The sequence below is a fragment of the Hyperolius riggenbachi genome, chromosome 10 (assembly GCF_040937935.1).
Source record: "Hyperolius riggenbachi isolate aHypRig1 chromosome 10, aHypRig1.pri, whole genome shotgun sequence".
Lineage (NCBI taxonomy): Eukaryota > Metazoa > Chordata > Amphibia > Anura > Hyperoliidae > Hyperolius > Hyperolius riggenbachi.
Genome location: NC_090655.1, coordinates 59,550,536 through 59,576,180, shown reverse-complemented (window position 1 = coordinate 59,576,180; position 25,645 = coordinate 59,550,536). Strand labels below are relative to the sequence as shown.

The window sequence follows — 25,645 nt, the reverse complement described above, 5'->3', positions numbered from 1 at the left end:
GCAATGTGATTTCTGCCCTTAAAAAGCTGCTGTGCTGATTTTTCCAGGTAACTTTTGGCATTTATCCCACTCCGCCATGCCCCCTTCCAGGTGTTAGACCCCTTGAAACCTCTTTTCCATCACTTTTGTGGCCAGCATAAATGTTTCTAGTTTTCAAAGTTCACCTCCCGATTGAAGTCTATTGCGGTTCGCAAAAGTTTGCAGGTTCGCGAACGTTTGCAGAAGTTCACGAACGCGGTTCGCGAACCGAAAATCGGAGGTTTGGGCCATCTCTAGCTACAAATCCAGAAATAATCTAATTTCCACCAGATGGTGACATCACGGTTTACAGAGACCTCTGTAACATCCCAGCTTGCTGTTATATGCAAATTTCAATAATAGGCTAGCTGCAGGGAGCTGGGAAAAAAGGGCGCAGGCAGCTAGTGGACAAAAAGGGCGCCGCCATTCACTCCCATATTAAATAACGTTTAATGGGCGCCGAGCAGGAAAAAAGGGCGCCGGAGCTAAATAAAGTTTACAAACGGCGCCCGGAGCTAAATAAAGTTTACAAACGGCGCCCGGAGCTGTTTAATGATTTATAACTGAGCTTGTGTTGATTTACGTTTATAAAATGCACCAGTGCCGAATAACGTTTATGAAAATACTAAATATATTTATCTTATTTAAATAATTAAAACATTATTTAAAGTTTTATCCCTTACTGTTTTTAAAACATTATTCACAAAATAAAGCGATCAGTACGTAATGTAAATTGCAATATATTTTTTTATTTAAAGTTTTATCCCTTACTGTTTTTAAAACATTATTCACAAAATAAAGCGATCAGTACGTAATGTAAATTGGAATATATTTTTTGGAGTCACAATTTGTAAAACATTATTATCCACATAATAAAAAACATTATTATTCACAAAATAAAGCGATCAGTACGTTACGTAAATTGCAAAATATTTTTTGCATCAATAATTAGTAAAACATTATTATCCACATAATAAAGGGGGGTCTTAGGTTTAGGCACGAACAGGGGGGTCTTAGGTTTAGGCACCAACAGGGGGGTCTTAGGTTTAGGCACCAACAGGGGGGTCTTAGGTTTAGGCACCAACAGGGGGGTCTTAGGTTTAGGCACCAACAGGGGGGTCTAGGGGTTAGGGGTAGGTACAGGGAGGGTTACTTAGGCACCAACAGGGGGGGTGTTAGGTTTAGGCACCAACAGGGGGGTCTTAGGTTTAGGCACCAACAGGGGGGGTCTTAGGTTTAGGCACCAACAGGGGGGTCTAGGGGTTAGGGGTAGGTACAGGGAGGGTTACTTAGGCACCAACAGGGGGGGGGGCTTAGGTTTAGGCACCAACAGGGGGGTCTTAGGTTTAGGCACCAACAGGGGGGTCTTAGGTTTAGGCACCAACAGGGGGGTCTAGGGGTTAGGGATAGGTACAGGGAGGGTTCTGTGTAAGAGTAGGCTTAGGTATAGTTTTAGTAAAATTTTAGTAATAATTACTAATGTTTTACAACACTTATTACGAACGTACTTATATTTATATCATCGTTATAAAGAATATTTTCAGATTTTATTATAAGAACAAACCATAAATGAAGGTTATTCACAATAATATACAATTATAACAATTAAACATATATTATTGTTTTTTTAATAAACGTAATTATAAGTTTAACTTTACAAATAGGGAAGATTAACGTTTTCACAATTTCCGATTTTATAAACATTATTTAATGATTTATAATTTTGTTAAACTTTATTTGTAAACGAAATATAGCACACTATTTTTATAAACCCTATTAATGATTAATTATTATTTAGAGTTTACACCCCGCACCCTTTTTGTCCAGGCGCCCTTTTTGTACGTACGCAGCTGCAGTGCTTTCAGCCTTCCCAGACTCTAGACAGCCCAATTATGTATTAGGAACAACCGGTGGCTGTATACCTGTATACAGACTTCCAAGCGATGCAAACACCTTTCCAGCACATCAGACTAATTAGACTGTATCTAATTAACAGTTTCCTTGCTGGAGGCCAGCAAGATATTTCCTAATTCACACAATGTCCAGGAGTCTGTAAGCTATTTAACCTAGCTGGTCTGTTGAGATTTACAGCCCTTTTCTGAGAGATGCAAATTTACCATTTCCAGGTGACCATTCTTTCAAGGTCAGCAGCCAGGCTGTCTCTAACAGACATACGCATGTGAGATAGTGCACAGCAGCCATAACATGAAAAAATATAGCTTCCACGAGATACAAGTTCAAAAATGGCTGCTATATCACCACAGGGACCTCGAAGGACACAGAGGAATCTTAAAGACTGGAAGAAGCCCCAGGTAAGTAAAAGTCAACTTTTTTTCCCCTGGCTCAGGTTTGCTTTAAGCAGTGTTCTGACAGATGCTGCCCCCCTTATCTCTGGTGCAGAGTGATGCGAACATCTGTGTGTGTTGTATCAGAATGGTGACACCATGTATACAGTCACTTTTGTTGTGGAAACTTATTAACACGACCCGTCGCTATGTCTCTCACCTCCCTGACCCCTGTACAATATGGGGTGAGCGATGCACAGTTTACAGGAGATGTTATACACTCTGTAGTCAGGAGGAGCTCCACACCAGAAAGAAGATGAGTGTGCCTCGACCTTCACCTCTGCGTCCACTGAGGTGCTCAAAGCATTCAAGTAGTAAAGAGGTCGGCACCACTCCAAGCATCAGGAAAAGCTCTTTTATTGCATCACCATTGTGGCTTAACAATGACAAACGTTGTTTCGGGCATAGCCCTTTTTCAAATTGCAACAGCCATATACAAACACACATGTGCAGTGCCTTAAATACCCCACCTCCACTAAAATCACCAATCGGTGACTAACTGGGCGCAGACCAGTGGTGGACCTGATGGGGAACTGCAAAGGCTAATATGCAAATCACAATTAACCATTTACCTGCTGACAAAAAGAGTCAATGTAGAGAGTAAACGTGCCTCCATTGATCAAAATGGACAGATCATGTGACATCCAAAACACTTCCTGGCCCTTTCTGGCCAATCAGGAAGAACCACATCATCCAACGGAACAACGCGTCTAAAAAATACGCATGCATGCATGATCATACGCGTAAAACGCCAACCAGCCGCGATATAACCTCAAAAACGCGAGGAGGAGAAAAAAAAAAACGAGAAAAACGCGAAAACGTGGGAAAACGCAAAAAAACGCAAAAACGCGAAAACGACGCGAAAAACGTGGGAAAAACGCGAAAAAACGACGGCAAAACCGCTTCAGAACAGTGCGTCATAAAATACGCATCCCAACATGGCGGTACGCATGGAACACACCCCAAACGCGGAGTGCGCTCCCAAAAGTGTACGACTGATCCACAACGCGTCAAAAAACAACAAAAAAAAAAAACCGCGAAACATATGGTTATACGCGTAAAAACCGACAACAGAACACTTCAAAACAATGCGTCACAAAGTACGCATCCCAACATGGCGGTACGCATGGAGCGCGCCCCAAGTGCGGAGTGCGCTCACAAACGCGTACAGCTGATCCTCAACGCGTCACAAAATACGCAAAACTTATGGCTATACGCATAAGAGCAGAATGCATGCATACCAGAACACTAAAGTTTGACCAACCAAACAAATATAGTGTTCATAGAACCAAAATACCAACTAGACACTCATGTTCCCATACCAAACAAAATCCACAAGTGTGGACAAGTCAATGTTGGCACTATGAAAAAAAAAAAAAAAAAAAATTACAGCAGGCAAATGATTCAATACGTCACCCTCAGCAGGTCCATCACAGTACAGCCCAGGGATATCTAAAACAAATACAAAAGCAATAAAATAAATGTAAGATCAAAAGTTAAATGTCAATCAATCAAAAACAGTAGTAAATTGCAGGCATTAAGAAAGACCCCGCCCATCAGATAATAATTGACCCTCAATGAATACAAAATGCTAGGTCATATTCCCGATTGAGTCCATTAGGCTCCATCGTCCCCAACCGTCTTATCCAGAACGCCTCCCTCTTGCGTAGTGCAATCTCCCTATTGCTTCCTCTCCAATCCATAGGCACCGAATCGATAATCTTAACTTTAAGTTGTGTAACTGAATGTTTCATCTGTGCAAAATGTTCAGAAACCGACTGGCCCTGTGTCTTATGTCGTATCGCCGACTTGTGCGACGAAATACGATCCTTAAGGAGTTGCGTGGTCATGCCCACATATGCAAGCCCGCAAGGGCACTTAAGCATATATATGACATAACTAGAGTCACACGTGTAAAAATCTCGTAACCGAAAAAGAGTACCCTGGGACGGGTGAGTGAAGGTATTACCCTTCAACACCATGCCACACATGTGGCACCCCATACATGGGTACATACCCGTACGTTTATTCGCCGGTCGTCCTTTACTCTTTGTATGTAACTTGTCCCGTATTGTCGGGGCCCTCTTAAAGGACATCATAGGCGGGTAACGAAACTCGGGAACCCGTGGAAAACCGTCGGATAAAATTCGCCAATGCCGTCGTATGACCCGTGAAATCACATCACTATTTCGCACTAAATGTTGACACAAATGGAAGACGGGGGCCAGTCGGTTTCCGCCCACGTCTAGTCCGTGGAGTAAATGTCTCAGACGGGTAGCCTCTTTGTCGAAATCTGCCAATCATTTCATCCCTACGTCTAGTACGTTGGAACTCATTGCTAACTATCCTGTCTACCCGACCCAACTGGCTCCGAGGTATACTGTTCTTGGTACCCATGGGATGGAAGCTTTCATAATGCAATACGGAATTGCGATCAGTACTCTTATTGAACAGATCAATCACCAATTCTCCTACCTCCCCTCTGGTGATAGATGTATCCAAAAATGATATGGTGTTTAAATCACTGTGGGACGTTAGCCTAATGTAAGGGCAGCAGCCGTGTAACTGAAAAATAAACTCCATAAGGGTCTCATGTGACCCCCTCCATATGCAGAAAACATCATCAATATAGCGCCACCAGCAAATTGCATGCCGGTGGAATAATGCATTATTATAAACAAACGCCTCTTCATATAGGCTCATGTATAAATTTGCATAGGAGGGGGCCACATTTGACCCCATGGCCGTGCCACGACGTTGCATAAAAAATTGTCCCTTAAACTCAAAATAATTAAAGCGTAAAACAATCCCCAGCAAAGTCAAACAAAATCTCCTCTGATCTGAAGAGAGATCAGTACGCGTCATTAAAAACCAATCGACAGCCTCTACACCCCCCCATCATGTGGGATGGAGGTGTAGAGGCTGTCCACATCAAGGGTAACAAAAAGGATCTGATCATCAGGCAACCGCAATTCCCTAATCTTTTCAAGGAACATGGAGGTGTCCTTCAAATACGAAGGAGTTGACCGAACCAATGGTTGAAGTGAAGCATCCAAAAATTTAGCAAGGGGAACAAATATCGAGCCAACCCCGGCCACAATCGGGCGGCCAGGGGGGTTGGCTAGAGACTTGTGAACAAGGCATCATTGGATGCGATGTTGCACACGATCGTCCGCATCCAGCGTGAATTACCCCTACTCACGACAAAGATTGAGGTCTTGACTAAACAGATTAAGGAGACCCTTCCCACGGATAAGTTTGATGATTTCATGGATTCTCTTAACAACAAGTTGGGCATTTTGACCAAAAAGATCGAGGAGGATAAGAGGGGCAAATTTACTCGAGATGCTTGTGATTATGTCTCTGGATACGTATATCCGTGGCAGCGACAATCTGGGCTGCGTAATCCTGTTCCTAGAGGAAGAAAACCACCTCGGGGTGGGAGGCCCCCCAGACCCGGCTCCGATTCACCTCGAGAGGAATCCGGGGCCTCTTCACGGGATGATTCCCCAAACTGTGGAAGAGGAGGAGGCATAGGGGAGGGAGGCGCCGGAGGAGGCGCAGCTTCCAAGAAAGTTCTGAGTCCACGGGTATTACGCCGGAGGAGGAAGTAGAGTCCCTTGTGGTAAATATTTCCTCATATACGTTATCTCCGTTAGAGACTCACGTTTTGAATTATGGACTTTCCTTCTGTCCCACTTTTGCCACTGACTTTTTTCAATTAGATCAAGATCTGTTTCGTTTTTTTCGGAACATTAGATTGAAATACTTTTTTTCATGTTTGCCCACTTTTCCTTCTACCAATCAAGAAGATGCTGATGGACAATTTAGGTTGAAGGAGCTGGGTTTCAGAAACCCTAGCTCTTTTTTACCCCCGAGTCATCCCGTTATTGACAATTTTGTTTCCAAGGTTCAGGGTGACATTAAGAAGTTGGAGGAAGGTGTGAGGAAGGGTAAACATACCCTACATTATAATCTCAGTAGGGATGAGAGGGAGGCTTTGTGTGCCCTGCAGAATAATGTGTCCATCACCATCCGCCCAGCTGATAAGGGGGGGGCGGTGGTGGTGATGGACACGAGTATGTATGAGAATGAGATCTTACGACAGCTTTCTGATAAAGCAGTGTATGAACCACTAATGGGAGATCCCCTGGTGTGGATACAGAAACAAATCGATAGTGTGTTACATGATGCTTTGAGAAAAAATGTCATTGATAATGGGCTGTTTACTTTTTTAAAGGCTGATCATCCCTCCACCCCTAGAATTTACACACTCCCCAAGATTCACAAGTCTCTAGCCAACCCCCCTGGCCGCCCGATTGTGGCCGGGGTTGGCTCGATATTTGTTCCCCTTGCTAAATTTTTGGATGCTTTACTTCAACCATTGGTTCGGTCAACTCCTTCGTATTTGAAGGACACCTCCATGTTCCTTGAAAAGATTAGGGAATTGCGGTTGCCTGATGATCAGATCCTTTTTGTTACCCTTGATGTGGACAGCCTCTACACCTCCATCCCACATGATGGGGGTGTAGAGGCTGTCGATTGGTTTTTAATGACGCGTACTGATCTCTCTTCAGATCAGAGGAGATTTTGTTTGACTTTGCTGGGGATTGTTTTACGCTTTAATTATTTTGAGTTTAAGGGACAATTTTTTATGCAACGTCGTGGCACGGCCATGGGGTCAAATGTGGCCCCCTCCTATGCAAATTTATACATGAGCCTATATGAAGAGGCGTTTGTTTATAATAATGCATTATTCCACCGGCATGCAATTTGCTGGTGGCGCTATATTGATGATGTTTTCTGCATATGGAGGGGGTCACATGAGACCCTAATGGAGTTTATTTTTCAGTTACACGGCTGCTGCCCTTACATTAGGCTAACGTCCCACAGTGATTTAAACACCATATCATTTTTGGATACATCTATCACCAGAGGGGAGGGAGGAGAATTGGTGATTGATCTGTTCAATAAGAGTACTGATCGCAATTCCGTATTGCATTATGAAAGCTTCCATCCCATGGGTACCAAGAACAGTATACCTCGGAGCCAGTTGGGTCGGGTAGACAGGATAGTTAGCAATGAGTTCCAACGTACTAGACGTAGGGATGAAATGATTGGCAGATTTCGACAAAGAGGCTACCCGTCTGAGACATTTACTCCACGGACTAGACGTGGGCGGAAACCGACTGGCCCCCGTCTTCCATTTGTGTCAACATTTAGTGCGAAATAGTGATGTGATTTCACGGGTCATACGACGGCATTGGCGAATTTTATCCGACGGTTTTCCACGGGTTCCCGAGTTTCGTTACCCGCCTATGATGTCCTTTAAGAGGGCCCCGACAATACGGGACAAGTTACATACAAAGAGTAAAGGACGACCGGCGAATAAACGTACGGGTATGTACCCATGTATGGGGTGCCACATGTGTGGCATGGTGTTGAAGGGTAATACCTTCACTCACCCGTCCCAGGGTACTCTTTTTCGGTTACGAGATTTTTACACGTGTGACTCTAGTTATGTCATATATATGCTTAAGTGCCCTTGCGGGCTTGCATATGTGGGCATGACCACGCAACGCCTTAAGGATCGTATTTCGTCGCACAAGTCGGCGATACGACATAAGACACAGGGCCAGTCGGTTTCTGAACATTTTGCACAGATGAAACATTCAGTTACACAACTTAAAGTTAAGATTATCGATTCGGTGCCTATGGATTGGAGAGGAAGCAATAGGGAGATTGCACTACGCAAGAGGGAGGCGTTCTGGATAAGACGGTTGGGGACGATGGAGCCTAATGGACTCAATCGGGAATATGACCTAGCATTTTGTATTCATTGAGGGTCAATTATTATCTGATGGGCGGGGTCTTTCTTAATGCCTGCAATTTACTACTGTTTTTGATTGATTGACATTTAACTTTTGATCTTACATTTATTTTATTGCTTTTGTATTTGTTTTAGATATCCCTGGGCTGTACTGTGATGGACCTGCTGAGGGTGACGTATTGAATCATTTGCCTGCTGTAATTTTTTTTTTTTTTTTTCATAGTGCCAACATTGACTTGTCCACACTTGTGGATTTTGTTTGGTATGGGAACATGAGTGTCTAGTTGGTATTTTGGTTCTATGAACACTATATTTGTTTGGTTGGTCAAACTTTAGTGTTCTGGTATGCATGCATTCTGCTCTTATGCGTATAGCCATAAGTTTTGCGTATTTTGTGTCGCGTTGAGGATCAGCTGTACGCGTTTGTGAGCGCACTCCGCACTTGGGGCGCGCTCCATGCGTACCGCCATGTGGGGATGCGTACTTTGTGACGCATTGTTTTGAAGTGTTCTGTTGTCGGTTTTTACGCGTATAACCATATGTTTCGCGTTTTTTTTTTTTTTGTTTTTTTTTTTTGACACGTTGTGGATCAGTCGTACGCTTTTGGGAGCGCACTCCGCGTTTGGGGTGTGTTCCATGCGTACCGCCATGTTGGGATGCGTATTTTATGACGCACTGTTCTGAAGCGGTTTTGCCGTCGTTTTTTCGCTTTTTTTCGCGTTTTTCCTGCGTTTTTCGCGTCGTTTTCGCGTTTTTCTCGCGTCTTCGCGTTTTTTTCGCGTTTTACCACGTTTTCGCGTTTTTCTCGTTTTTTTGTTTTTTGTTTTTTGTTTTTTGTTTTTTTTTCTCCTCCTCGCGTTTTTGAGGTTATATCGCGGCTGGTTGGCGTTTTACGCGTATGATCATGCATGCATGCGTATTTTTTAGACGCGTTGTTCCGTTGGATGATGTGGTTCTTCCTGATTGGCCAGAAAGGGCCAGGAAGTGTTTTGGATGTCACATGATCTGTCCATTTTGATCAATGGAGGCACGTTTACTCTCTACATTGACTCTTTTTGTCAGCAGGTAAATGGTTAATTGTGATTTGCATATTAGCCTTTGCAGTTCCCCATCAGGTCCACCACTGGTCTCCGCCCAGTTAGTCACCGATTGGTGATTTTAGTGGAGGTGGGGTATTTAAGGCACTGCACATGTGTGTTTGTATATGGCTGTTGCAATTTGAAAAAGGGCTATGCCCGAAACAACGTTTGTCATTGTTAAGCCACAATGGTGATGCAATAAAAGAGCTTTTCCTGATGCTTGGAGTGGTGCCGACCTCTTTACTACTTGAACAGTTTACAGGAGATAACATTGTAACACTGCAAACAAGCCCCGCATTCACTTCCGCCTGTACTATTATGTCATTGGAGAGGTTTCAGCTGCAAAGGCAAATTGAATAGGTCACAAGAGACAAATGGAAGCTACCAGTACTGACCTCCTGCACCTAACAGGTGCCTGCTTGTCATGCTGATCTTCTGAAATGCCTTCTGTGTCACTCACTTCATGGCCACAATCAGCAATTTCTAAACTCCATTCAACTTCTCTAGTTTCGCCATCCTGTGATTCCAAGTTTTCCAAGTCGCCATTGGGTGTTTCAGCTTTTTACCACTTCCAATGCTCCAGCTCTCCAGTCAGTGGCGTAACTACAATTCATGGGGCCCCCCAATGTTCACACCCCTTCCTTTGCCTCCCCTTGGTGCCCTTTACGGCCTTGAGGTTCATCTCACAAGGCTCATAAAACAAGTGTGGTAGTCATGATCTTCACACCCATAACAAGTGTAGCCACCTGATCTGAAGTATAGTCCCCTGTATTGGAGGAAGGGGGAGGTTAGTGGTTGGGCCCCCCCCCCCAACAGCTCGGGCCATCCATGTGATCGCCAGGGCTGCTCTTCTCTAGTTAAGCCCATGTCTCCGGTAACTCCATATGTCATGAATGATATGGAAGTCGAGACGATTATCGATTCCGTATCGTACTGCAAAGCAGAGCAGAATGTCAGTTCTGTTTTAAGTGTACAGCAGATGTCTTTTTTCCCTTCACTCTGAATTAGAGCCCCTTACCCCTTCACTTCCTTACTAGCTTTTCACACATAGGTGCTATGACCAAATACTGGCCTGGAGTAGCTTCAGCAGATAGCGATCCTTTTGGTTCCCTCTCAAAACCATCCCTCCATAAATGCTGCATCAGAACAATAGGGAGATCCCATTTATTAATAATTCAAGATGTTGCTATTGCAGACAAAAGACAAATATATTTCCCGGTTCCTAAAAATAAAAAAATCAGTCTAATGCCTCATCCAATTTATAACAGCCTAGTGGCTCTGGAAACAGAGTTATTCGGCGTTCGCTGAGCGCACATGTTACCCTACTGCTATTTGGTGACATTTGATCAAACATCGGCCGCAGGTTACAAATCTGCCCTCGGAGGATTGGCTGTGCGCCAATCCAGACAGAAATGGCGCAGGTTATTGGTAAATTGTGTCATTCTGTGCCCGTACAAACTCCTGCCTGTCCTGCTCCGCAGGAGGTAAAAAACACCCAGGTTTTACAAAAGCCAGCCCCAAAACACAGATGGCAGCCCCTCCCCGCCGACTGTGGGCATGGCTTTCCCCTCATGCTGTGACCCCTCCAGCCCCGTAAAACGGCCCTGAGCGGTGGCGCTTCGAATTTCTGCAGGGGGGCCCGGTGGGGCCTAGTTACGTCCCTGCAGATGGTATAAAAGTTCTGGCAGAACCGACCCCTACCAGTCTCCAAATTTCCATCAACTAAAGATCTTCACCCACGTGCTCCAGGAGACCAGAGCACATGGACTACCATCACATGCTTTGTTTCAAGGACTCTATCAGTGCCTGCATTTGAACTGGACTTTATTTGAGGAAACATTCCTACACAGACTGCATTTCGGCTAAGTAAATCTTTCACAGTTATTACCTTTAATTTTAAGCTTTGTGTTTATATATTAATTAGTGTATGTAAATGTGTGTAATGCATTTTTGTTATTGAAACGTTTAAAAATCGTTTTACGGTTATTACCTGTTCCTGAACATACACAATCGTACTTACTCCCCCGAAAACGTCACCTTGTGTTCTATAGTATTTTGCATTTGCAAACCGTATGCTTGAATCGGGCACAGAAAATAGTTACAGTTGTGCGCTGACTCGCACGTGGTGGCAAGCATTTGAATTGTATGTGTGTGATGAATCCTTTGGAGTCAGAACACTCCTCTCGGCTAGTCAGTTCATAGATTGCGACTCTATTTATGGGCATCTATGCGCAAAGTGACAGCGAGATTGAGTTTCTGAATCTGAGCGATTGACCCAACCAAGGATCGGCCCTTGCGGTTCTTGACACCATACTCCAACTTTTCACAGCCCCGAGACTGTGCCCCAGCTTTCCAAAGCCCTTCAAAGTACATCTTAGCATTTTATAAATACCAAAACAAGTGTCACCTGGCTTACCAGTGTTCTGTAGTGTGTCTCAAGGTGCAATTTTTCTAAAAGATCCTAAAATACGATTGATTTGTTCAATTTGAAATAATTGGTTGGAAATGATTTGTAATCAACAGGATTTTTTTTAATCTGTCAAATACACAAAAAAAACGATCACACCTCCTTATACATACATCCTTATACAAGTCCTTATACATCCGCAATGCAATTGTTATATTTAATCAGAACAAGTTCAATCCCAAAAAAACCCTGCCAGGTGAATTGACAAAACAGCTATACAATCGACTATAAGGTGGTGCTAATGTAACGTGATGGCAAATATTCTATTTTAGCAAACTGTAACGTAATGCGCTTAAGAATATAGTTAACCACTTTGTCCTCCTTGACGTATAAAAACGTCAAGGAGGACAGGCGCGCTCCCGCGCCCGATCGCACGCGTGCACGCGCACTCCCGGCCGCGGAGTCAGTAGCCACGGAATCAAGGACTATGGAGCCCGATCATTGATTCCTCTCCCCCGCTGAAAAAGCGACAGCTTCTCTCGGAAGCTTCGCTCTTTCTGAAGCGGTGTCCCTCTAAGCGTACAATGTACGCTTAGAGTGACGTCATGTAAAAAAAATCGAGATTGCCATCTTGTGGCCAAAAAGTAAATCTACAAGTACGGTAAATGCCCAAAAACATTACAATACACCAAAATTTCCCCAAATAAAACACTTTTATATCCCACCCTCCCAAAAATGCCCACATAAAATGTTTAATAAAAAAAAACAAAAAAAAATTACTATAAAAAAAAAAACCACATAAATATTTACCTAAGGGTCTAAACTTTTTAAATATCTATGTAAAGATGAAATATTTCTCTCTATTTTTTTTTTATAAGCTTGTAAATAGTGATGTATGCAAAACGGAAAAAATGCTCTTTTATTTCCAAATAAAATATTGTCGCGATACATTGTGATAGGGACATAATTTAAATGGTGAAATAACCGTGACAAATGGGCAATAACAATACGTGGGTTTTAATTATGGAGGCATGTATTATTTTAAAACTATAATGGCCGAAAACTGACAAATAATGAATTTTTTCATTTTTTTTCTTATTCTTCCTGTTAAAATGCATTTACAGTAAAGTGGCTCTTAGCAAAATGTACCCCCCAAAGAAAGCCTAATTGGTGGCGGAAAAAACAAGATATAAATCAGTTCATTGTGATAAGTAGTGATAAAGTTATAGGCTAATGAATGGGAGGTGAACATTGTTCGGATGCATAAGCTGAAAACGACTGAGATGTTAAGTGGTTAATACACCTCAATGGTACAATTTTTATGTATGATCAATAACTGATGATTAACACATGCATCTGTGAGTCTGTACACCACTTGCTCAGAAATAGTCATTTGAAACAACTCTTCCAGTGGACCTTCTGAACTCTTGCACAGGACAGAAGGAAAACATTGAGAAATACACTCTGTATGTATTTAGAGAGTTTAGCCTCAAATTCCCCCTCATCTGTGACTAACTGTAATTTGATATCTCAGCTGTGCCAGCTGGCTGCCTTGGCAGAGCAGCTAATTTGTGAGCACAGCACGTTAACAATATGTCTGCTTCTGTGGAAGCAGGAAGTAGACACACTGCAGATTTATTGCAGGATTTGTATCAGCTGTAACAAATGTTTTTCTTTAAAATTTTATTATGCTGTTGCTTATCTTTTAGAGCAGAGAGGAAGTTCTGAGTTCAGGTCCGCTTTAACCACTTTGTCCTCCTTGACGTATAAAAACGTCAAGGAGGACAGGCGCGCTCCCGCGGCCGATCGCGCTCGTGCACGCGCACTCCCGGCCGCGGAGTCGGTAGCCACGGAATCAATGTGTCGGGCTATGGAGCCCAATCATTGATTCCTCTCCCCCGCTGAAAAAGCGACAGCTTCTCTCGGAAGCTTCGCTCTTTCTGAAGCTGTGTCCCTCTAAGCGTACATTGTACGCTTAGAGTGACGTCATGTAAAAAAAATCGAGATTGCCATCTTGTGGCCAAAAAGTAAAACTACAAGTAAATACCCAAAAAGATTACACTACACCAATATTTCCCCAAATAAAACACTTTTATATCCCACCCTCCCAAAAATGCCCACATAAAATGTTTAATAAAAAAAAACAAAAAAAACATTACTATAAAAAAAACAACCACATAAATCTTTACCTAAGGGTCTAAACTTTTTAAATATCTATGTAAAGATGAAATATTTCTCTCTATTTTTTTTTTTATAAGCTTGTAAATAGTGATGTATGCAAAACGGAAAAAATGCTCTTTTATTTCCAAATAAAATATTGTCGCGATACATTGTGATAGGGACATAATTTAAATGGTGAAATAACCGTGACAAATGGGCAATAACAATACGTGGGTTTTAATTATGGAGGCATGTATTATTTTAAAACTATAATGGCCGAAAACTGACAAATAATGAATTTTTTCATTTTTTTTCTTATTCTTCCTGTTAAAATACATTTACAATAAAGTGGCTCTTAGCAAAATGTACCCCCCAAAGAAAGCCTAATTGGTGGCGGAAAAAACAAGCTATAGATCAGTTCATTGTGATAAGTAGTGATAAAGTTATAGGCTAATGAATGGGAGGTGAACATTGCTCGGATGCATAAGCTGAAAACGACTGAGATGTTAAGTGGTTAAAGATTGTTTTGATCAACAATAGTTGTAAATGTGTTTGTAGTTTCAGTAGTTACAGTAAGCAAAGCTCCGCTTGTGTTATCAGTTGGTGTGTCAGTGTGTTTCTGGATTAGATACAAATGGCTGTATCTTTATTTTCACTATCACTAAGGTGTGAGGGTTTAGCTGAGGAAGCTGTCACATTACTCCTTGAGGGTGTGACGTGTTAGAGCTGTTTTATTGACTAGAGGAAGAGCTCTTCACTGTGTTTAATGATTGTAGCTACAACAAAAGAGGTGTAATAACGAATACAGTAGAGTATCAGTTATCCTGCACAGACAGGGATTGGCTGATGCTGTATAAGTGTGCTTTCTGGTTGCTTGGTAAAAATAGGCCTAGGTAATACAGTACTATATACCTTATATACTCGCGTATAAGCCTAATTCTTCAGCACAAAAAATTGAGCTGAAAAGTTACCCCCCTGGCTTATATGCGAGTCAGTGGAGCAGACCGGTAAGAGAAAGTGTAATAAGGGCCCTGCCTTAACATAGATATTACGGTAGCTAAGACTACTCCTGGGCCTTTCTTGTAGTTGAAGAGATGAGTGAACTGTGACACCACACAAAAAAACAAACAAACAAAAAAAACAGCAAACAGAGAAGCTTCCCCATATTGGAGCATTGGATTTGGTAAAGTCTTAAGCCAATGTGTTGTAAAAGACACAAGTAAGCTTTAGGTTAGCAGGAATGGCTGCATGGTCACCTAGCTTTTCATCCTTCCCAGGCCAGCTAGGCTGACTTCAGCCTATAGTGTTGGTGGAATAGTGGTGAGCATAGCTGCCCTCCAAGCAGTTGACCTGTGCTTGATTCCTGGCCAATGTATGTGAGTTGGTTTTTGACATCCTACAAATCCCTAAGCAAGCTCATTTTTCTCTTGGATATATCATAATGGTACATACTAGGCTGGCTTCAGCATGTAGCATTGTAGTATGTTGTGTTGGTGGTATAATGGTTAGGATAGCAGCCTACCAAGTGGTAGGCCTGAGTTCGATTCCTGGCCAATGTATGCAAGTTGGCTTTTGACATCCTACAAATCCCTAAGCAAGCTCATTTTTCTCTTGGATATATAATAATGGTACATGCTAAACTGGCTTCAGCATGTAGTGTTGGTGGTGGTATAGCGGTGAGGAGAGCTGCCTACCAAGCGGTAGACCTGGGTTCTATTTCCGGCCAATGTATGTGAGCTGGCTTTTGAAATCCTACAATTCCCTGGAAGATAAGACCCTCCTCCGGAGGAGGAGAAGGGAGGAAGTGAGGAGAGGGAGGAGAGGATTACACTTCCTGATGTTGTAAACAGTGTAGGCCTGCAATTCAACATTCAATGAGATTTCTGACCTTAAAACAGTGGTTTGTATCAAATCTAGGTTTTTTTTATTGAGACTTTTGACGTGTATCTTACTCAACCATGTCTCTGTCCAGGTTTTACAGCGTTTGAAACATCTTTTCCATAATTTTTCTGGCCACCATAATTTTTTTAAAAATTTCTAAGTTTGCCTCTCCATTGAAGTCTATTGCGGTTCGCAAAAGTTCGCGCGAACCAAACTTTCGCGGTACGTTCGCGAACCGAAAATTGGAGGTTCGGGCCATCTATACTGGTTGGTCGAGTTCCGGATAACTGACAGGGGCGTAGCAATAGGGGGTACAAAGGTTGCAACCACACTGGGGCCCCTGTGCCAGGGGGCCCTCCCTCACCCACAGTATAAACTGTCTATTTGTCCTGTGCTCATAATAATCACTTCTATTGATACTCTGAATAGTGGTAATCATTAACAAACTACTCCACATTCCCTTCTTGCACCTCTGACACTGTAGTTGCCATTGGCAGGTTTTGATGCGCTGTATCAATTGTTATGCATAGAGTGCTTGGGGGGCCCCATTGTAAAACTTGCATTGGGGCACACAGCTTCTTAGCTACACCACTGATAACCAAGACTATACTGCAGATACAAGCAGGGAGCATGAGCAGTGCAGAGTGGAATTCACAGAAAAATTATAACTTAATTTAGAGTGAAGCACTGGCTTAAAAAAAAGGAACCTGAGGGAAGAGAAATACGGAGGCTGACATATTTATTTTCTTTTAAACAATACCAGTTATCTGGCAGGTCTGCTGATCTCTTTGGCTGAAACAGTGTTTGAATCACAGCAGAAACAACCATGCCGCAAATCCAGTTAGACTTCAGAGCACCTGATCTGAATGCTTGTTCAAGGTCTATGGCTAAAAGTATTAGAGTCAGTGGATCAGCAGGGCAGCCAGGCAACGTGCATTATTTAAAAATAAATACAAATGGCAGCCTCCATGTAGTATGAGAGCTCACCTACGCAAACTGTTCATAGTATTTTGGCTAATGGTCAGAAAACAAAGAGTTGCGACCAATGGATCATACTCAAAATGGGTAACTGTTGGGGTCCCACAGGGGTCTGTACTGGGTCCAGTGCTCTTCAATTTATTTATTAATGACCTAGTAGATGCAGTAGTAAGCAATGTTGCTATTTTTGCAGATGATACAAAATTGTGCAGAATCATCAACTCTCAGGAAGATAGTGTCATATTGCAACAGGATCTAGATAGGATGGCTATATGAGCACATAAATGGCAGATGAAATTCAATGTTGAAAAATGTAAAGTCACGCATTTTGGTCGTACCGATGTTCTAGCACCATACAAAATAAATGGGATACAGTTGGGGACATCAAACTTGGAGGAGGACTTAGGAGTGCTCATCGACAACAAGTTAAATAATTGTACTCAATGCCAAGCCGCTGCAGCTAAAGCTAACAAAATTTTGGGATGCATTAATAGGGAATTAAAAACTCGAGATGCTAGCATAATATTGCCCCTGTTTAACTCTCTAGTAAGGCCACATGTGGAATATGGAATTCAGTTCTGGGCACCACATTACAGGAAAGATATTGCAGTTTTAGAGCAGGTGCAGAGACGAGCAACAAAATTGATACTTGGGATGGAAGGTCTCATTTACCAAGAAAGGTTAGATAAACTGGGTTTATTTAGTCTAGAGAAAAGGCGCCTTAGAGGGGATCTAATTAACATGTATAAATACATCAGAGGGCAATATAAAAGCTTGGCGGATGAGCTTTTTGTCCCTAGGCCTTCACAAAGGACTAGAGGACATGATCTGCGCATGGAGGAAAAACTTTTAGCCATTTATTTAGGAAAGGGTTCTTTAGATTAAGAGTGATTAAAATGTGGAATGCATTGCCACAGGAAGTAGTTATGGCAAATTCTATACCTGCATTTAAAGGGGGCTTAGATGCTTTCCTTGTGTTGAAAGACATCCACGGCTACAATTACTAGGTAATGCCTAATGATGTTGATACAGGGATTTTATCTGATTGCCATCTGAAGTCGGGAAGGATTTTTCCCTTTTGGGGCTAATTGGATCATGCCTTGTAAGGGTTTTCACCTTCCTCTGGATCAACAGGGATATGTGAGGGAGCAGGCTATTCAAAATCTGTTGGCCCTCAGTGTGTCTGCGGTGTGTCTACTTCCTGCTTTCACGGAAGCAAAGGGTTAACATCCTGTGTTTACATATTAGCTGTGTCTGCCTAGGACTGCCAAATGTCTGTACTGACACAAATGAGAGATCAAATTACACTTGTGATTACTTACAGAAGAACGGGAATTAGACATTCCTTTCTTTCTAAAAACACACAGGATGCATTTCTCTCTGTTTTCCTTGTGCCCTGTGCAAGAGTTCAGGTCCGCTTTAAACCACCAGCAAGCAAGAAAATATTCAGAATAATTTTGATGGTACTTTTTTACCTCCTTTTTTGTAGTTTTTCAACTGTAGAGTGCTGAAAAGTTATTTTAAAGAGGAAGCTCAAAAATGATGATCTCGAAGAAAACTTAAAGGACACCCGAGGTGAAAATAAATTAATGAAATAAACAATTGTATCTATCTTCCTTCTCCTAAAAATGACTTTTTAAGATATTCCACAGTTTTATTTTATGTTTAAATCTACTTTTTAAGTTTTAACTGGTTTATTGTATTTGCTCAATGACACATTCATTGAAGTATGCCAGAGCTAAAAATCTATGAACTATTGACCTTTTATCTCTTTCCTGCTCCCAGAAGCCATTTTCCACTAGGAAAGCGTTTTATAGTTGGAATTTCTTATCAGTGAAGGTCACACTGTAGTCACTTCCTGTCTGAGTCAGGACTGAGTCAGCCACTTTCATACCTGATATTTAACTCTTTCAGGCAGAGAAAGAAAAAAGGAACACAGCATAGTTATATGTATTCTAGGCACTGTATATAACCATGTCTTTCTCATCATGTCACATGTCACCTCGGGTATCCTTTAAGAGAAAAAGTAAATTGAGTTAGGGCCACTACTATGTCAATTTTTAAAGATACGCTTGTTGCTATGTAAGCAACGCGCTTAACTAAAGAAGGCATGCTTTCATTGGTTTGATGTCGGCAGATCTGCTACCATGACTAATACTGGACCATCCTTCACAGACATACTTGTGTGATACTTTGTGAACACTCGAACATTCTGTGCCTCGGCTGATGTTTGAAAGTTAAAAGTGATCTTTGATTACTTTACATAAAACAGATAATTGCCACTCCTCCAGAGACTTCCAAATTGCCTCATTTGAATGAAAACATAATTTGTCTGTAATTTCAGGAACGCAGGAGACATTTAAACATGGCTGTTTGTGAGCTCCATTCTAATTAGTGAAGGAAGGTGTTTCAGTGAAGGGTTATTAAGTAAAAATAAAGTTTTTTCGTCTGTGTCTTTTAGTGCCGGCCATACTTTAGAGATAACCAGTTTAATGGTCTCCTATTACTGGATGAGAAACTCTCCAATAAGTCTTCATATCTGAAGTCCTGGAAACATTGATGGCTGGCTGTAATATTAATCAGCCTCTTTGTAAACTGTTTACACTCATTCTCTTATACTATCTCTTCTTTAGCGCTTGTTTCCACTAGCCGCCCCACGTGGCTGTGAGACGTGCGGCGGCACTTCCTGGTCTGCGAGTACGCAGACAATCCCAGACGCCGTGCCATGCACGACTATTCGATTCGCTGCCTCCCGTACGAAAAAATGCTGCAATGTCCGCCGAATCACTAAGTCCCTATGGCAGAGTTTTGCTGTACAATTTGCTTGCGGGGAAACTCCAGGCCCCCCCACTGTCCCGGTTTCGGCGGGACTGTCCCGGGTTTGGGGGCCCCTCCCGCTATCCCGCTGCCACCCCCCAATGTCCCGGGCTAGGCAGAGCCAGTGACTGAAAAAAAAATCGATGCTCCAGCCGCGCAATGCGGGGAGAGGGGGCTGCATCATTCCTCCCTCCCTCTGGCTCTCTGAATGAGCTGCCTACTGTGTGTGTTCCCCCCCAGATGCAGAGTTTGCGCAGCGGTGGTCATCTTACCGTCTATGCGCTCGTACCGGGAGCCAGGTTCATTCTACTTCCTGTTTCCTATGACATCATAGGAAACAGGAACTAGCAGAGAAGAGTCGGCTCCCGTTCGAGCACATAGACGGTAAGATGACCACCACTGCGCAAACTCTGCATCTGGAGGGGTACACACACAGTAGGCAGCTCATTCAGAGAGCCGGAGGGAGGGATGAATGATGCAGCCCCCTCTCCCCGCATTGCACGGCTGGCACATCGATTTGTTTTGGAATTCCTCTCTGCCCAGGGACCCTCCTCTCCACCCAGATGCACCCTCCTCCCCACCCAAAGTGGCACCCTCCTCCCCACCGCCACCCCACCCAAAGTGGCACCGTCCTCCCCACCCAAAGTGGCACCCTTCTCCCCACCCAGACCCAACCTCCTCCCCACCCATGGGCACCCTACTTTCCACCCCTGGGCACCCTACTCTCCACCCAGTGGCACCCTCCTCTGCACACATGGGCACCCTCCTCCCAACCCAGATGCATCCTCCTCCCCACCCATGGGCACCCTACTTTCCACCCAGTGGCACCCTCCACCCCACCCATGTGCACCCTACTCTCCACCCACAGCCACCTTCCTCCCACCCAGTGGCACCCTCCTTCCCACCCAGAGGCACCCACCTCCCCACCCACAATGGTACCCTCCTCCCCATCCATGGGCACCTTTCTTCCCACCTACTGGCACCTTCCTCCCCACCCAGTGGTACCCTCCTCCCCACCCAGTGGCACCCACCTCCCCACCCACAATGGCACCCTCCTCCCCACCCAGTGGCACCCTCCTCCCCGCCTACTGGCACCTTCCACCCCACCCACAATGGCACCCTCCTCCCCACCCAGTGGCACCCACTTCCCCACCCAGTGGCACCCTCCTCCCCACCTACTGGCACCTTCCTCCCCACCCACAATGGCACCCTCCTCCCCACCCAGTGGCACCCTCCTCCCCACCTACTGGCACCTTCCTCCCCACCCACAATGGCACCCTCCTCCCCACCCAGTGGCACCCACTTCCCCACCCAGTGGCACCCTCCTTCCCATCCACGGGCACCTTCCTCCCCACCTACTGGCACCCTCCTCCCCACCCAGTGGCACCCTTCTCCCCACCCCGTGGCACCCTTCTCCCAACCCACTGGCACCCTCCTCTACACCCTCCTCCCTCTTATTGTCACCCTCCTGCAAAAGCAGGGGTGTGGCTTAAGGCTGCACAGGGGGCATGGCTTAAGTGTCCCTCTTTGGCATTTTCAAAAGTTGGGAGATATGAAACTCTGCAAATTCGGCTCGATTTCCGCAGCAGTGGAAACTGCCCCTTAGACTTAGAGTGTACCTGAGAGACGAAGGATGTAAAAGTTTTATAAATACCTGGGGCTTCCCCCAGCCCCTTCAATGCAGATGGATTCATCGCCTTCGCCTCCTGGATGCTCCGGTAGGTGCGCCATTATCTTTAGCCAGTTGGCACAGTCTACCCGCACTCACTCCTCCATAATGCTCCCATGGCTGGGAGTGTTCTGCATCTGCAATGGGAGCGTGACAAGGCATGCATGCGGTCGGCCTGTGAGTGTGCAGTACGCCCTGACTGGCAAAGCTAATGGGACATCTACCGGAGCATCCAGGAGGTAAAGGGCAGCGGAGATGGAGCGATCTGCATGGAGGGGGCTGGAGGAAGCCCCAGGTATGTATAAAACTTTTACACCCTTTCATCTCAGGTTTACATTAAGACACATACACATGCCTGACCTCCTGAACGGCTGCCTCAGCCGATAATCATATGTGTGTACAGTGGCCCCAACCCACGATCTACTCACCCCCAGAGACAGGCGATACCATTGTTCAGGCTGCTTAGGTAGCTGTGTTCCACATCCCCTCCCCCCTCCTGTTGCCCCCCCCCCCCCACACACACACACATTACAACAAATCTCGCCATCAGCTACACAGCTGACATGCGCGTGTGTGGCCCGGCCAAGCGATGCCCCCCACAAGGATCTTGTCTTGATTCCGAATGGGTGACATCAATCACAGGTGTATGCGCACTTAACCTCCTGGGGGAGACTGCCCATAGTAAATCCTATGACGCACTTGTGGCTGCCTAAGCCTGATGCGGCACAGGTTTTATGCCACCTGCTTTTTCCATTCCCACCGGCAATCGTGCGCACCAGAGAGGGGAGATAAAGCTGTCATATGATAGTCTACATCTCCTCTCGTTGATCAGGAGCAATCGTGATTGGCTGTAAGCAGTGGCAGTAGGAGGGGAAGAAGAGGCCCGGGACTCACCTTCCTGGCATTCCCTCAGTGATCGTCGCTCCCCTCCGCTCTGCCCGACATCCCTGCTTGCTCTGCCTTTAATGTCGGCTCCTGGATCCACTCTTACCTGTCTGGATGTGCTTTAACTGTCTCCTACTCCAGTAGTAACTCCTCTCACCTGCTGTCTGTTGGCATACCACAGGGCTCTATCCTTTGACCTATGGCTCTATGTACACTCATGGCCTGGACCAATAAGCTTGTTTGGTTTACAATATCACCTCTATGCTGATGTCAACCAAATCTTTTTCCCAGCCCCTAACCTCCCTACACTACTATCTTGAGTGCCTGACCATCTATCTGTTGTCGGTACATTTCATGTTATCTAGTTTCCTTGAACTTAACATGAACAAAACAAAGATTGTGTGTGATATTTCCACCTTTTCTCTCTCTTCCCCAGCCCATAATGACCGTCAATGTAGAAAACACCCCAGTAACTTCAACTCCTAAAGTTCGCTGTCTAGGGGTAATTTTGGATGCTGCAATGTCATTTAGACCACATATTAACACATTGGGCTTGATTCACAAAGCCGTGCTAACTAATTAGCACGGGCGTGCTAAACAGTTAGCACGTGTAGTGCAGTTCGCGGACTTTTGCGCACACAAAGTGTCGTGATTCGCGCGACCGCAGACTTTTGCGCACGCAAATGTCTGCGATCGCGCGAATCAAGGCACTTTGCGTGCGCAAAAGTCTGCGAACTGCACTACACGTGCTAACTGTTTAGCACGCCCGTGCTATACAGTTAGCACGGCTTTGTGAATCAAGCCCCTTAACTACCTCCTGCTACTTCCAGCTCAAAAACTTTTCAAGAATTCGTACCTTCCTTTCAAGAATTCGTACCTACAATGCTTCCACATGCTCTAATCATATCGCGTCTTGACAACTGTAACACCCTACTCTGCGGTCTAACAAAAACTAGACTGACACCTCTCCAGTCCCTACTGAACTCTGCTGTCTGCCTCATCCATTGCTCCGCTGATGCAGCTCCTCCTGCCAATCTCTCCATTGGTTACCTTTTACCCAAAGGATCCAGTTAAAACACCTTACCCTATCATATAATGCTTTACATAAGTTGTCACCTCCTTACATTTCCTCATCAATCTCCAGATACCATCCTACCCGGTGCACTATATACTGTGAATAAAAGAATGACAATATTAATAATAAACCTTGTGTCTTAATTGAGTCTTTAATTTTGCACTTTTGACAAATGTTTAAGGGGTCGCATGTGACTCCTTTACACATTAGCTGAGGCCAGAGTATTTATCTGTTTACTCCAATTTTGAGCTGATCAAATAGCATCCTAAACCATCTCCCCTTAGTACTGGGCAACTCGCCCAAAAAGGCAGTGTCTGAAGAGCCCCATCCCCATAAGCAGGATGGGGAAAAGGAGACAATGACACAATTTCTTGCAAGTTACTCTTCTCCCAGACTCCCACTGTTGACGGCCATAGCTGCTGGTAAACAGAGATGTGGGGGCAGAGGCGGGACAAGGTCCTTCAGCACCAAAGGCTGAGACACCAAAGTGCGCCATCCCCATCCCTGCCACCCCAGCCGTCACACACTGATTGCTATTAGACTAATAGGTGCCCCAAGGCCCCCAACCTCCCCAACACCTTAATATCTAGTTATCTGGCTTGCAGTCACTGCCATGTATCCCCTTTTCTTATTTCTTTCTGCTTCAAACACAATTGGGAATGACAGCTGAATGAATTGTGCGCCCCCTCCTACACTGCGCCCTGAGGCTGGAGCCTCTCCAGCCTCTGCCTCGGCCCGGCCCTGTGTGGGGAACCTTCTTGCTTTGGGTTCAGTAAGTTGTAGTAACCATTAGAAATGTATGTGCTAGTTATTGCAGCCTTACTAAACTTTATGGCATAAGGTCCAAACTTTTACATGTCTACAACAAGGTCACAGCTGAAAATCAAGTAAAGGGGGAAAATGCTCATCAAATGTTCTGTTCAAATTGTACTTTTCTTTTCATTTACGGGTATAGTTTGTTCTGTTTTTTTTTTAAACTTAAAAATTCAATGAAAAATAAATGTTGTAAACAAATTGTTTGCCTTGATTTTAGAGCTTAAAATATACTGTATACTAAAGACAACTAACAGCAGCATAGTGTTTACTCTAAAGACTGTGTAGGAGTGATTGACAAAAGGCTTTTCACAAAACAATCAAGGATTTTGTTATGGAATAGACATTTCAAACTGGAAACAGAAAGAGAGCTTCATTTACTTAAAGTGTACCTGCAGTGAGATGTAGTGTGATGAGATAAACATGAGTACATATAGTACCAATGCAACAGCCTATTATTAGAAATTGTTATTCTCAAACTTTAACCCACAGATTACCATAGGAATGCGCTCTTTACTCCCGTCTTGCAGCAGCTGCCTCCTTGGATCATTTTGTAAAGATCAGGTTAGAGGGAGGCACACTCGCTTTACCTATGAGCGTTATTTCTTGTCTACACAACTTTCCCATATTTGCTGTGCCTGTGATGGGTCCTTTTCAAGGGACTCTGAACAGTAGATAGAAATGAAATTGGTACTTACCTGGGGCTTCCTCCAGCTCACCGTAGGCCGCGAGGTGCCCCCGGCGTCCTCCTGGCTTCTCTTCCGGTTCGCTGGCGGCTTCATTTCTGGCGACACCCGGGCCGAATGTCGGCCCAACACTTCCTGACTGGTGACGCTCCACGTCATCACGGTGGCTGGCATGATAGTCCTGCGCATGCGTAGCTCAAAGTAAGAAAACCGCACATGCAAAGGAATTAAGTGTAGCGGCTGACGTGATGATGGAGAGCGTCTCCGTTCAGGAAGTGTTGGTCTGACACTTGGCCCGGGTGTCGGCGATAATGAAGTCAACCAGCGGGACCGGGAGAGGAACCAGGAGGACACTGCGAGACCTCGTGGCCTACGGTGGGCTGGAGGAAACTCCAGGTAAGTACCAATTTCATTTTTATATACTGTTCAGGGTCCCTTTAAAGATGAACTTTAACCCAGGATTGAACCTCACTTTAATCAGTAGCCGATAACCGTTTTCCCACAAGAAATATTTACCTTTTTCATTAGTTTGTTTGTGCTTATATACCAAGGGCTAGCCCTCAAATATGATGGATCATTAGTTCTTTAAATGCAGGAGTAAAATTAAGATCCTATATTATTACTTAATTCTACATACAGTGTGGCATCTAGCTGCACTCAGAGGTCTCAGATTTCTTAAAATATGTTATGTTGATGTTGGCTTTTCCAGAAGGTAGTGACATTTACACCGCATTATCTTTGGACCTTTGTTGGTTAGTTTGGATCATTGTTATACTGTCTGATCTTGCTATCCACATATTGTAAAATGTCTGAAAAGTTTATGTCTACTGTATGTTTTTTGAATCATCAAAAATCAAAGTTGAAAAATAAATCTTCACCTTTTCTCTAAGGCCGGGTTCACATTTGCGTTAGCAGTCAGGATATTCCGGACCGGATCCGGAACGTATACTGTACAAACGGAACGGACGTTTGTCAATCCAATGATAGTCTATGGATGCGTAC

General features: G+C 44.2%; 1 long non-coding RNA gene across 1 annotated transcript in view; it reads left to right on the top strand.

Moving 5' to 3' along the window:
* The window catches only part of LOC137533861 (uncharacterized), a 307,467-nt gene that overhangs the window by 255,990 nt on the left and 25,832 nt on the right, over positions 1-25,645 (top strand). The gene's annotated exons all lie outside the window — the stretch shown is intronic.